Source organism: Rhinopithecus roxellana, chromosome 6, assembly GCF_007565055.1.
Source record: "Rhinopithecus roxellana isolate Shanxi Qingling chromosome 6, ASM756505v1, whole genome shotgun sequence".
NCBI classification, from domain to species: domain Eukaryota; kingdom Metazoa; phylum Chordata; class Mammalia; order Primates; family Cercopithecidae; genus Rhinopithecus; species Rhinopithecus roxellana.
Window position 1 is genome coordinate 54,939,934 of NC_044554.1, and position 14,169 is coordinate 54,954,102.

General features: G+C 42.6%; 1 non-coding gene across 1 annotated transcript; it reads left to right on the top strand.

The window, feature by feature from the left end:
* The first annotated feature begins 13,291 nt into the window (after window positions 1–13,291).
* LOC115898486 lies at window positions 13,292–13,423 on the top strand. The gene has a single exon (XR_004058213.1). It is a non-coding gene; the product is annotated as a small nucleolar RNA SNORA51 (small nucleolar RNA).
* The last annotated feature ends 746 nt before the right edge of the window (window positions 13,424–14,169 follow it).

Consider the following 14,169-nt stretch of genomic DNA (forward strand, 5'->3'; position numbering starts at 1 on the left):
AAGCCTGTGAGTTGGGCACAGTGACTCAAGCCTGTAATCCTAGCACTTTGGGGTACCAAGGCAGCAGGATCACTTGAGCCTAGGAGCTTGATGCTGCTTGAGTGATCTATGACTTGGGCAGAGGGAGATGCTCTCTCTCAAAAAAAAAAAAAAAAAAAAAAAAAGATAAGAATGACATCCTTTAAGCCCTTGTGGTTCACAATCTGAACAGCTGGTCTTGGAGTTACTGAAAATGGAAAAGGTCAGTGTTCCATGGGAGAGCAGCCATATAAAATCTCTAGTCTCGATGTTCTTGGATTCCTTCCAGAAAGAAGAATTGAGATGTGCTTCTTTTTCATATTTTCTTTGCTCTGCAAGACAAGTCATCATAAGGTAACAATCTGCTTAAAGCAAGTGGACATTCAAACACGTATACGTTTTCTTGCTTGTTTCTGTCAACCTGAAATAACCAAAGGACCAGAATCCAGTTTAAAGAGTTTATTCAAGTAAAAAGCTGGGAATAGCCATCTGAGAGACAAAGACTCTAGAGAAATGGGGTCAGTGTTCCTAAACTAAAAGCTAAGTTCTTACTTATATAGAAAGATAATAAAGACATTTAGGAGGATTATAACATTTTCTGTAAAAGACTGGTTTATGAGTTACAACAATGTAATTTGTTGTAGTTTTGTTTTCTTTTCCATAAGGCTTGTTTTCTTTTCTTTATAGCTGGTTTTTATTTCCTTTCCAATTAAAAAGAATGTATTGGCCGGGCGCGGTGGCTCAAGCCTGTAATCCCAGCACTTTGGGAGGCCGAGACGGGCGGATCACGAGGTCAGGAGATCGAGACCATCCTGGCTAACACGGTGAAACCCCGTCTCTACTAAAAATACAAAAAAATAGCCGGGCGAGGTGGCGGGCGCCTGTAGTCCCAGCTACTCCGGAGGCTGAGGCAGGAGAATGGCATAAACCCGGGAGGCGGAGCTTGCAGTGAGCTGAGATCCGGCCACTGCACTCCAGCCCGGGCGACAGAGCAAGACTCCGTCTCAAAAAAAAAAAAAAAAAAAAAGAATGTATTTAACATCCCATCTTAAAACAATGTGATAGCCATGGAGTTTTTGTGTGAAAAAGGTAAGAGGAATGTTAATCTATGATGGAGATCACCAGTGAAGCGGGAAGGGGTCTTCCTTGGGGCCCTTCAATAATCTGCAACATTTTACAAAACAATATAGGCAAGGAGAAAGGCTAATCTATAAACAGAGAAACAAAGCTTACGCCTAGGTTACAGCTGTCTTTCCGGGTGACTCAGGTGCCATCCTCACATTCTTTTATTTTATTTTAATTTTTTTTTTTGCTTTAAAAATTTATAAGGTACAAGTGCAATTTTGTTATATGCATAGATTGCATAGTGCTCAAGTCAGGGCTTTTAGGGTAACTATCATCTGGATAACATACATTGTGCCCTTTAAGTAATTTCTCTTCATGTACCCTTGCAACCCCCTTACCCTTCTTCTGTCATTCCACTCTCTACATTCATATGTATACATTTTTTTTAAGTTCCCACTTATGAAAACATGAGATATTTGTCTTTGTGTGTCTAACTTGTTTTACCTAAGTTTTGTTTGTTTGTTTGTTTGTTTTAAACAGAGTATCACTCTGTCACCCAGGCTGGAGTGCAATGGCATGATCTCGGCTCACTGCAACCTCCACCTCCTGGGTTCAAGCAATTTTCCTGTCTCAACCCTCTGAGTAGCTGGGATTACAGGTGCATGCCACTATACCTGGCTAAGTTTTGTAGTTTTAGTAGAGACGGGGTTGCACCATATTGGCCAGGCTGGTCTTGAACTGCTGCCCTCAGGTGATCCGCCCACGTTGGCCTTCCAAAGTGCTGGGATTACAGGTGTGAGCCACCGCGCCTGGTCTTTACCTAAGACATTGGCCTCTAGTTCCATCCATGTTGCTGCAAAAGACGTGATTTCATTCTTTTTTATAGCTGAATATGTGTATATATGCCACATTTTCTTTATCAAATCATCCATGGATGAACACTTACATTGATTCCACATCTTTGCTATTGTAAAGTGCTTTAATAAACTACAAGTGCGGGTGTCTTTTTCACATATTGATTTCCTCAGGGTAGATATTCGGTAGTGAGATTGCTGGATTGAATTGTAGTTCTATTTTTACTTCTTTGAGAAATCTCCAAACTGCTTTCCATAGAGGGTTTACTAATTTACATTCCCACCAACATTGTGTAGGAGTTTCCCTTTTCTCCACATCCTTGCCAATAGTTGTTGTCTTTTTTGACTTTTAAATAATAGCTGTTCTGACTGGGATAAAATAATATTTAATTTTTTTGTTTGTTTGGTTTTGAGACAGGCTCTTACCCTGTTGCCCAGGCTGGAGTGCAGTGGTGCAGTCACAGCTCACTGCAGCCTCGGACTCCCAGGCTCAGGTGATCCTCTCACCTCAGCCTCTTGAGTAGCTGGGACTATGGGTGTGCACAACCATGCCTGGCTAATGTTTGTATTTTTTGTGCAGGTGGCTTCTCTCTATGTTGTCCAGGCTGGTATCAAACTCCTGGGCTCAGGTGATCCTGCTGTCTTGGCCTCCCAAAGTGCTGGGATCACAGCATAGGTCACCATGCCTGGCTTAGATGATATTTCATTGTGGTTTTAACTTACATTTCCCTGATAATTAGTGATGTTGAGCATTTTTTCACGTAGTTGTTGGCGATTTTTATGTCTTCTTTTGAAAAATGTTGGGCCAGGTGTGGTAGCTCATGCCTGTAATCCCAGCACTTTGGGAGGCTGAGGCGGGCAGATCACCTGAGGTCAGGAGTTCGAGACCAGCCTGGCCAACATGGTGAAGCTCCGTCTCTATTAAAAATACAGAAAATTAGCCAGGCGTGGTGGTGGGTGCCTGTAATCCCAGCTACTGGGGAGGCTGAGTCCGGAGAATTGCTTGAATCACGGAGGCGGAGGTTGCAGTGAGCCAAGATCGTGGCATTATACTCTAGCCTGGGCAACAAGAGCGAAAACTCCGTCAAGAAAAAAAAAAAAGAAAAGAAAAAGAAAAATGTCTACTCATGTCCTTTGCCCACCTTTTTTTGTGTTTTTGTTTTTTTAAACAGACAGATATGACTGTGTCTCAATAAAGGTTTATTCGCTAAAATGAAATTTGAATTTCATGATTTTCACATAATGAAATATCGTATTTTTTATTTTTATTATTTTTGAGACAGAGTCTTGCTCTGTTGCCCAGGCTGGAATACAATGGCATGATCTTGGGTCACTGCAACCTCTGTCTCCCAGGTTCAGGAGATTCTCCTGCCTCAGCCTCCTGAGTAGCTGGGGCTACAGGCATGCACCACTATAACTGACTAATTTTTTTGTATTTTTAGTAGAGATGGAGTTTCACCATATTGGCCAGGCTGGTCTCAAACTCCTGACCTCATGTGATCTGCCTGCTTCTGCCTTCCAAAGTGCTGGGATTATAGGCGGGAGCCACTGTGCCTGGCCTGATTTTCACATAATAAAATATTTTAAACATTTGTCTTCAACCATTAAAACATGTGAAAATCAGGACAGGTGTGGTGGCTCATGCTTACAATCCCAACACTTTGGGAGACTGAGCGAGCCAGGAGTATCGCTTGGATGCAGGAGTTTGAGACCAGCCTGGGCAACACAGTGAGACCTCTCCTCTGCTAAAAATAATTAAAAAAATTTACCCGGATGTGGTGGCACATATCTGCAGTCCCAGCTACTCGGGAGGCTGAGGCGGGAAGTTTGCTTGAGCCCAGGAGTTTGAGGCTGCAATGAGCTATGATCATGTCACTTCACTCCAGCCTGGGTGACAGAGCAAGACTGTCTAAAAAAATAAAATAATAAAAAATAAAAATTAAAAATGTAAAAACCAGATACAGACCATACGTTATTAGGCAGTGGACAGGATTCAGTTCACTAGCCATAGTATGCTGACCCCTGTCTTAAGTGAACATATTGATAAGGCCCAAACCTGAATCGGTCCTAAAATCAAGACTTTCGAAGCAGATTATTAATGAGAAATGCCCTGTGCCAGATGCCCCCGTGGTATGAACAAGGTCAGGTTCCTCATACAGGACAATGGACTGGCACTTGCCCACTTTTTAATGGTATTATTATTTTTTTTGTTGAGTTGACTTCTTTGTATGTATAGTCTCGATATCAGTCCCCTGTCAGATGCATAGTTTGCAAATATTTTCTCCCATTCTGCAGGTTGTCTATTCACTCTATTGATTATTTCTTTTGCTGGCAGAAGCTTTTAGTTTAATTAAATCTAATTGGTCTATTTTTGTTTTTGTTGCCTGTGCTTTTGAGGTCTTAGTCATAAATTCTTTGCTTAGACCAATGTCCAGATGAGTTTTTTCCAGGGTTTTTTTTTTTTTTTTTGAGATGGAATTTCACTCTTGTTGTCCAGTCTGGAGGGCAGTGGTGTGATCGCAGCTCACCGCATCCTCCTCCTCCTGAGTTCAAGGGATTCTCCTGCCTCAGCCTCCCTAGTAGCTGGGATTACAGGCATGCACCACCATGCCCAGCTAAATTTTGTATTTTTAGTAGAGACAGGGTTTCATCATGTTGGTCAGGCTGTTCTCAAACTCCTGACCTCAGGTGATCCACAGGCCTCAGCCTCCCAAAGTGCTAAGATTACAGGTGTGAGCCATCGTGCCCGGTCTTCTTCCAGTATTTTTATAGTCACAGGTCTTACATGCTAGTCTTTAATCTATCTTGAGTTGATATTTGTATATGATGAGAGGGACAGGGGTCCAGATTCATTTTTCTGCATATGACATTCCAGTTTTCCCAGCAGCATTTATTGAAAAGGGTGTCCCTTTCCCAGTGTATGCTCTTGTTGACTTTGTCAAAGATCAGTTGACTATACATATGTGGCTTCATTTCTGGGTTCTCTATTCTGTTTCATTGATCTTTTTGTCTAATTTTCTACCAGTATCATGCTGTTTTTGGTTACTATAGATTCAGAGTATAATTTGAAGTCAGGTAATGCAATGCCTCCAGCTTCAATCTTTTGCTTAGAATTGCTTTGGTTATTTGAGCTCCTTTTTTGGTTCTGCATGAATTTTAGAATTTTTTTAATAGTTCTGTGAAAAATAATGTTGGTATTTTGATGGGGATAGCGTTGAATCTGTAGACTGCTTTGGGTAGTATGGCCATTTTAGTAATATTAATTCTTCCAATCCATGAACTGGGATTTTTTTTTTTTTCATTTGTTTGTAGCATCCCCAATTTCTTTCATCAGTGTTCTGTAGTTTTCCTTGGAGAGATCTTTTACCTGCTTGGTTAAATATAGTCCAAGGTATTTTATTTTTCTTTAATATTATAGCTATTGCAACTAGGATGTCTTCTTGATTTCACCCTTAGCTATATTGCTAATTGGTGTATAGATACACTCCTGGTATTTGTATATTAATTTTGTGTCCTGCAACTTTACTACATTCATTTATCAAATGTAAGAGTTTTTTGGTGGAACCTTTAGATTTTTTCAAATGTAAGATCATGTCATCATCAAACAGGGATACTTTGACTTTCTGTTTTTCAATTTGGATGCCTTTTACTTCTTTCTCTTCCTCAATTGCTCTGGCTAGGACTTCCGGTATTTCATTGAATAGTGGTGGTGAAAGTGGGCATCCTTGTCTTATTCCAGTTTGTTGGGGGAATGCTTTCAACCTTTCCCCATTCTGTATGATGTTGGCTGTGGGTTTGTCATATGTGGCTTTTATTAGCTTGAGGTATGTATATTCCTTTTATGCTTACTTTGTTGAGGGTTTTTATCACAAAGGGATGCTGAATTTTATCAAATGCTTTTTTTCACATCTATTAAGATGATTATATGGTTTTTGTCTATAATTCTGTTTATATGATGTATTACATTTATTAATTTGCATATGTTGAACCATCCTTGCATCCCATCATTGGTCATCATGGGTGCTGTTTGATGTGCTGTTTGAATTGGCTTACTAGTATGTTGTTGAAGAATTTTGCATCTATGTTCATCAGGGATATTGGTCTATAGTTTTCTTTTTTAGGTAATATTCTTTTAAGACTCAAAATAATTTAGAGCTCCAACAGCTTAGATTCTGAATTTTTTCACATATCCTTCAGTCCTAAATCCTAGACCTTTATCAGTTGTGCAGTAAGTGTTATTTCAGAAAGATATACAATACACTCTTGTCTACATAATGCTAACATGGCTGTTGTAAAAAAAAGTTTTGGTCATCTCAGGTTCCCAAAAGCTGGCTTCTCTTCCTAGTTTGGGAAAAGAAGCAAACTAGTTATAGTTCTATAGATAACAAACCCTGTGTGCCTAGAACCCCAAGCTGTGTCAAAAGGACTGCCCAGTTGATGAGGGTCAACGGGCTATTTAATGGGAATTGAAAGCTTTAAGTCTCTTTTACTAATTAGTAGCAGATGCTGTACCAGATGCTGAATGGGGACTTACAGAGGGCAATACATATATATATTAAAAATTTATTCTGTAATAATCAATCCAAATAATATCAGCATTTACATCTTTCTGCTGGCCTGTGTTATGAACAGCAATCCATCAAAGATCAAAGGAATATTCTTTTATAATCAACCATACTCATTGTAGCTAATGTTTTATTTCCTCCATGGCATAATTTAAATCATCACTTCCAAACTATTTGTTTTCCAATTACTAGGTATAATGCAGTTTTTTCAGTTATCAGGTCTATGTAGTTTTCCCCAAGGGCAAACCAGCTCGTTAAATAAATTTTCCAGTGACCCTGGGTCACTAGATTTTCCAGAATAGAGCTCTTTGGGTAAGGCAAATTAAGCAGTGGCAAACTTGGCTGGGACACTGAAGTGCAGTCTCTGAGGATGCAGGGTTGTGACATAACAAACTCCTGGAAAGGGTTGGGGACTAAGGTTAAGGGTTAATGCAACCAGGAAATCTGGAGACTGTCTTCAGAGCTGCTAGGAGAGGTTTATGGCAGGGATTCCTTCCTTCCTTCCTTCCTTCCTTCCTTCCTTCCTTCCTTCCTTCCTTCCTTCCTTCCTTCCTTCTTTCCTTCCTTCCTTCTTTCCTTCCTTCTTCCTTTCTTTCTTTCCTTTCTTTTCTTTCTTTCTTTCTCTCTTCCTCTTTCTCTTCTTTCTTTCTTTCTTTCTTTCTTTCTTTCTTTCTTTCTTTCTTTCTTTCTTTCTTTCTTTCTTTCTTTCTTTCTTTCTTTCTTTCTTTCTTTCTTCTCTTTCTTCTCTTTCTCCCTTTCTTTCTCTCTTTTTCTTTCTTTTCCTTTCCTATGGTACTGATAAGGTAGGAATTTCCCTGGCAATTACCAGACATCTTCTGGCTTCTGCACAAGCAGCTAGAATGGGCTTGCTCTTCCTTACACCCTAGCCATACTCTGAATCTAAGGGCCCCTGTGTTCAGGGTCACTCCTCAGTGACAAGCTGCCTTCTAATGTGGTCAGTGGGTGGATGGGAGAGCGTAGGCTGGGGAACGGGACCATCAAGGGGCTCAGTTTCTTCCTCCTCACTGTTTTTGTTGTCCTGGCCTAGTTTGGGTCTTTGGTGCCAGGGATCCCGATAGAGCTCTTTTTAGTTTGTCTGGACAATGTCTGGGGTGAATACCAAGAGCCAGAGTGAGATAAGACTCCACATGTCTTGAGATGAGCTATTGGCTGAAACCCAGAGAGGGGACTAAGGCTTCTTGGAAGTTCTATGAGATCGAATGCCCTATTTAGTAGAAGGTTCAGTGTTAAAATATAAATGTAATAGTATTGAAATGTAGACTGTGTCCAGCCAAGGAAGAAAAGAAAACACTGAGGACCGTAAGTCACAGTCTGTCTTTACTATCCCTCATAGTAGACAAGTGGCAACAGGCAGATCACTAAATCTCCCTGTGGCTTGGTTTCCTCTCCATAATACAGTAATACGGTTATGGTGAGGATCACTGAGACAGCACATGTGGAAACAAACAGAGAAATACATGCAAAGATGTTCACCATTATTCGTACTTTCTGTCTCACAGACACTTTAAAGATTGGAAAAAAGAAAAGAGCTTCTCTCAAGAAATTAGCCCCATACAAACCATTTAAGATCACTGGCAAGTACAGCATGATTTCCCACATTTTCCAAATGCTAAACTAAGAGGTCAGTGTTGGTTTTGGGGGCTGTATTAGCCAGGGTTCTCTGGAGGGACAGAACAAATAGGATGGATGTATATATAAAGGGGAGTTTATTAAGGAGTATTGACTCAGACAATGACAAGGTCCCACAATAGGCCGTCTGCAAGCTGAGGAGCAAGGAAGCCAGTGTGAGTCCCAAAGCTGAAGAGCTTGGAGTCTTATGTTTAAGGGCAGGAAGCACCCAGCACGGGAGAAAGATGTAGACTGGGAGGCTAAACCAGTGTAGTCTTTCCACATTCTTCTACCTGCTTTTATTCTGGTCACACTGGCAGCTGATTAGATTGTGCTCACCCAGATTGAAGGTGTGTCTGCCTTTCCCAGACAATAGACTCAAATGTTAATCTCCTTTGGCAACACCCTCACAGACACACCCAGGAACAGTACTTTGCATCCTTCAATCCAATCAAGTTGACACAATATTAACCATCACAGGGGCATTTCAGCAACACCATCAACCCCCATATATACACCACCAGATAGTATCTCCCCCTCGCTGTTTTGCTATACAGATTGGCATGACAGTGTTTTTTGTTTTTTGTTTTTTGTTTTCTTTTCTTCTTCAAGACAGAGTCTTGCTCTGTCGCCTAGACTGGAGTGCAGTGATGTAATCTCCACCTCCTGAATTCAAACAATTCTCCTGCCTCAGCCTCCCAAATGAGAGGTGAAGTTGGCTGGGCTTCTGGGTCTGGTGGGGACTTGGAGAACTTTTCTGTATAGCTAAAGGATTGTAAATGCACCAATCAGCACTCTGTGTCCAGCTAAATGTTTGTAAACACATCAATCAGCACTCTGTAAAACGGACCAATCAGCTCTCTGTAAAATGGACCAATCAGCAGGATGTAGGTGGGGTCAAATAAGGGAATAAAAGCAGGCCACCGGGGCCAGTAGCAGTAATCCGCTTGCGTCCCCTTCCATGCTTTGGAAGCTTTGTTGTTTCGCTCTTCGAAATAAATCTTCCTGCTGCTCACTCTTTGGGTCTGCGCCACCTTTATGAGCTTTAACGTTCGCCACAAAGGTCTGCAGCTTCTCTTCTGAAGCCAGTGAGACCATGAACCCACCGGGAGGAACGAACAACTCTGGACGCGCTGTCTTTATGAGCTGTAACACTCACTGCCAAGGTCTGCAGCTTCACTCCTGAAGTCAGTGAGCCAGAGAACCCACCAGAAGGAAGAAACTCCGGACACATCTGAACATCTAAAGGAAGAAATTCCGGACATACCATCTTTAAGAACTGTAGCACTCACGCGAGGGTCCATGGCTTCATTCTTGAAGTCAGTGAGACCAGGAGCCCATGGGGAGGAACCAATTCCAGACACACCAAGTAGCTGGGATTACAGGCATGCGCCACTACGCCCAGCTAATTTTTGTATTTTTAGTGGCGATGGGGTTTCACCATGTTGGCCAGACTAGTCTCCAACTCCTGACCTTGTGATCCACCAACACTGGCCTCTCAAAGTGCTGGGATTACAGGCGTGATCCACCATGCCCAGCCGGCATGACCGTTTTAAACATTTTTAACACTGAGAAATGGAATACACATGTAGAAAAGGGAATAAAACAGCCAGGTGCTGTGGCTCACACCTGTCATCCCAGCACTCTGGGAGGCCGAGGTGGGTGGATCACCTGAGATCAGGAGTTCGAGACCAGCCTGGCCAACATGGTAAAACCCTGTCTCTACTAAAAACAGAAAAAATTTGCTGGGCGTGGTGATGAACACCTGTACCAGCTACTCGGGAGGCTGAGGCAGGAGAATCTCTTGAACCTGGGGAGGTGGAGGTTGTAGTGAGTCAAGATCGTGCTGTTGCACTCCAGCCTGGGCAACAAGAGCAAAACTTCATCTCAAAAAAAAAAGGGGGTGGGGAATAAAACAATTTTGCCAGCTTGGGGTCCTTTGAGAAGCAGAGGCCAAGAAAGAGGTTAAATGTGCAAGGATTTTACTAAGAGAAATACCTTTGGGAAAGTAAATAGAGAGGGAATCGGAGGGGCTTTGGAGAAAGGCTAGGGCGGTCATTGCTCCCCTGTGAGTCTGACTCGGAGGGAGAGAGAGCAAGGTGGGTAGATATGTCCTAGATTGACCTGAAGTCTAGGGAAGGTTTGGCAAAGCTGTTGGGGAGCCCCTCAGCTAAAGTTGGTGGTTGCAAGCCTCGTGTACCTCCCAGGATCTGTTCTGCCCTGCTCTACCTGTTAATCTCATTCATGAGTGGAGCAGCCTCAGGACCAACCTCATTGTTGTGGGGGTGGAGTTGGCCTTGCACCAATGCTGCAGTGGGGTTCTGCATGCATCTGGGCCTTCAGTCAAGTTATAGTCCTTGTAATAGGAGGGCTGGGTGGTGCGTTCTTGTAGCCTCCACAGTGAATGTTCGGTACAGTAAATATTTATAAGGCAAACACTTATCTAATTATCAGCTGGATCAAGACAGGAAATTTCAGAATATCCCTGTGTTTCGAAACAACATCCGGCTCAAACGCCTCCTTTTCCATGGGGGCAACTACTATTCTGCTTTTTATGAATGTTGGTCAATTTTGGTCACTTGCCATTCTTTGGTGTTTTGCCAATCATGCATGTATTCCTAAACAATAGTTTAGTTTTGCTTATTTTTGAACTTCATATAATGGAATTAGTATGTATGCTTTTGTGTCTTGCATTTTTGCATGATATTAATTTTAAGATTCATCTATATTATCGTGCATATCTCTAGTCTGTTTTATTGCTGTGTGTATTTCATTGTTTCAACATCTCACAGTTTGTCTATTCCAATGTTTTTCCTGCATGGGCTATTGCAAAAAATATTGAGTATATAAGACCATCAGGATACATGTATGATGTCAAATATTTTTGTGAAAGAAAGGTCCAAAGGCAGCCAGTGTTCCCAAGAAGAACCCTGTGCTTGGTACAGGAGGTGCTGACCAGCTCACTAAGCACATTGCATGCAAGAGCTCAGAGCACACCAGACTGTCCCCGTTCCCTCTGTACTGAGCACAAGTAAACGTTTCTTAAAACTGCTTAACAGGCTGGGTGCGCTGGCTCAGACCTGTAATCCCAGCACTTTCGGAGGCAGAGGAGGGTGGATCACCTGAGGTCAGGAATGGCAGACCAGCCTGGCCAACATGGTGAAACTGCATCTCTACTAAAAATACAAAAATTAGCCGGGCATGGTGGTGGGCGCCTGTAATCCCAGCTACTTGGGAAGCAGAGTCAGGAGAATCGCTCGAACCTGGAAGGCAGAGGTTGCAGTGAGCCAAGATCACGCTATTGCACTCCAGCCTGGGCGACAGGAACAAAAAGGAACAAAACTCCATCTCAAACACAAATGAACAAACAAAAAAACAAATAAAAAACAGACTGTTTAGCCATGCATGTGTCAGGCATGCCCCCAGCTTTTTGTATTTCAGACCCCATGGGGCCAGAGTCTGGGCCTAGCTTACCACAGCCCAAAAAGGGCTGTATGTGACCATGCTGCCTGGATCGGATATGAAGTACATCTGCTAGTTGTGGGGACTGATGTCTTGCAAGGGACTGGATTTTGTGTTCTCACTCGTCTTGCTGTAAATAGATACTTGACCCTGGTGTGCATGTTGTCTATTCTCAGCGACCTTGACTCATGCTCTGGTCTCTTCCCTGGGTGGCACTTACCTGCTTCTTGACCTTGGCCACATTCCTGTCATATTTTATCCTGTGGCACCACCTGACCACCTGGTAAAACAGTTCCTGTATAAATATCCTGGTGGATGCTGGGCGCAGTGGCTCATGCCTGTCTCCACGAGCCTGTAATCCCAGCTCTTTGGGAGGCTGAGGCAGGAGAATCACTTGAACCCAGGAGGCAGAGGTGCAGTGAGCCAAGATCTCGCCACGGCACTCCAGCCTGGGTGACAGAGCAAGACTCGGTCTCCAAAAAAAAAAAAAAAAAGGAAACAATTAAAATATATGAATTGGCTGGGTGCAGTGGTTCATGCCTGTAATCCCAGCATTTTAAGAGGCCCTGGCAGGCAGATCACTTGAGCTTAGGAGTTCAAGCCTGGACAACATAGTGAAACCTTGTCTGTACCAAAAAAATACAAAAATTAGCTGGGCTTGGTGGCATGTGCCTGTAGTCCCAGCTACTCAGGAGGCTGAGGTGGTAGGATGGCTTGAGCTCTAGATGTGGAAGTTGCAGTGAGCTGGGCAATAGAGTGACACCCTGTCACAAAAAACAAACAACAAAAACAAAAATGAATTGATATTGTTAAACCTAAATCTTCCTTAAAGTTAAATTTTATGAGTTTCAAGAAAGATTTCCATTTTTGTGATTTGATATTTGAATGGAAACAAGCCACAGTTAATCTTATTCAGTGTTAGGCACAGTAAGTTCCTCTTCAAAGAGTTGGCTTGTTCAGCTTCCTTGTTCTTTGTTCTCTATTTTCAAGCCTAACTTCCTCATTCTTTGTACCTCTTCTTGGCCCTAGTTATGGTAAATAACCTTCCAGCCAGCCCTAATCTGTAACTCACATCTATTTCCTTGATTACTTGCTCTGCAATTGTCCTTTCCATCAAAACTACCCCTCCGGCCTTTCCTGCGCCCTAACATGCCCGGACATACCTTGTGCTCTAACGAACATCCTCTCCCTTCCTGCCTAGTTAGCCCTATTCAATTTTAAACAGTAGCCAATCAAGTCAGCTTAGATTGTGTGATTGGACTCCATCCAATGGGGAAAGGACACAGCTACAGGAACTGCTGCATTAGGGATAAAAACCACTGCCCTACCCCACTCGGTGTGCTATCGCCATGGCCAGGAGTGCAAGCAGCACCCTTCTGCAGAAGCAAATTTGCCTTGCTGAGAAATCTTTTGTTCGAGTGCTGGTTTTCTTTATGACCCCGAGCTGTTATTTCTAACATTCAGTAACAACTGCTAAGCAATAACCTAATTGCCCTTTTCTGTTATCCCTAGTCTCTCACCTGAGGTCCCTTTAAGTAAAAAAATCTGAGGAGAAACAATTACCTGTCAGATATGAGTGACAAATGCAAACTGTAACTGGTAGGCACTGAGTCCTTAGCTCAGTGCCCGTTTGGGTCTGGATTTGTTGTTTCAGAAGCTGAAATCTTACAAGTTTTGGCCTCAAAGATTTGTGGTGCCATCCTCCTGGTGCTCAGCACAGGATATGTTCTTAGCCCAACCAAATAGAAAGAGGAGGCTGAATTAACCTATCCCATATACATCTCAACCCAGGCCCTGGGACTCATCTGTATTGTCAATGGGGGGACATGGAGGGGGATTTAAAAAAAAAGGTCGGACATGGTGGCTCATGCCTGTAATCCCAGCACTTTGGGAGCCTGACGCGGGTGGATCACCTGAGGTCAGGAGTTCAAGACCAGCCTGGCCAACATGGTGAAACCCTGTCGCTACTGAAAATACAAAAATATTAGGTGGGTGTGGTGGCACATGCCTGTAATCCCAGCTCCTTGAGAGGCTGAGGCAGGAGAATCACTTGAACCTGGGAGGCAGAGGTTGCAGTGAGCCGAGATTGTGCCACTGCACTCCAACCTGGATGATAGAGCGAGACTCTGTCTCAAAAAAAAAAAAAAAAAAAAAATGATTGATGGCACAGTGGTTTGATTAGAAAGTACACCACTTGCATGCATAAGTTGAGATGCAATTTTTGAAGCCTATGTATTTATTGAGTAATTATGACAGATGGAGAAGAAATGACATGTTATTACTAGCAGTAAGTTAAATTCTTGTCTAAAATTGTTCAAAACATGTGAAGCACAATGAAATTATTCTGAAGCAATATTTTTTTAGAAAGCAGGATTTTCTTTCCGTGTGATTACGCTCTGTTAATTACTCTCTTATTCTATGTTTAGAATGAAAAGGTGGGCGTCATTACCAAGTGCAGCTGGATTAACAATAACAGCCCGCCCACAAAAGAAGGGGAGGACTTGTCTTAGACCCTATTAGGATCACAAGGCCTTTGTAAGTATGCCAATCAGACTTCCTTGAACCTTGGAGACATC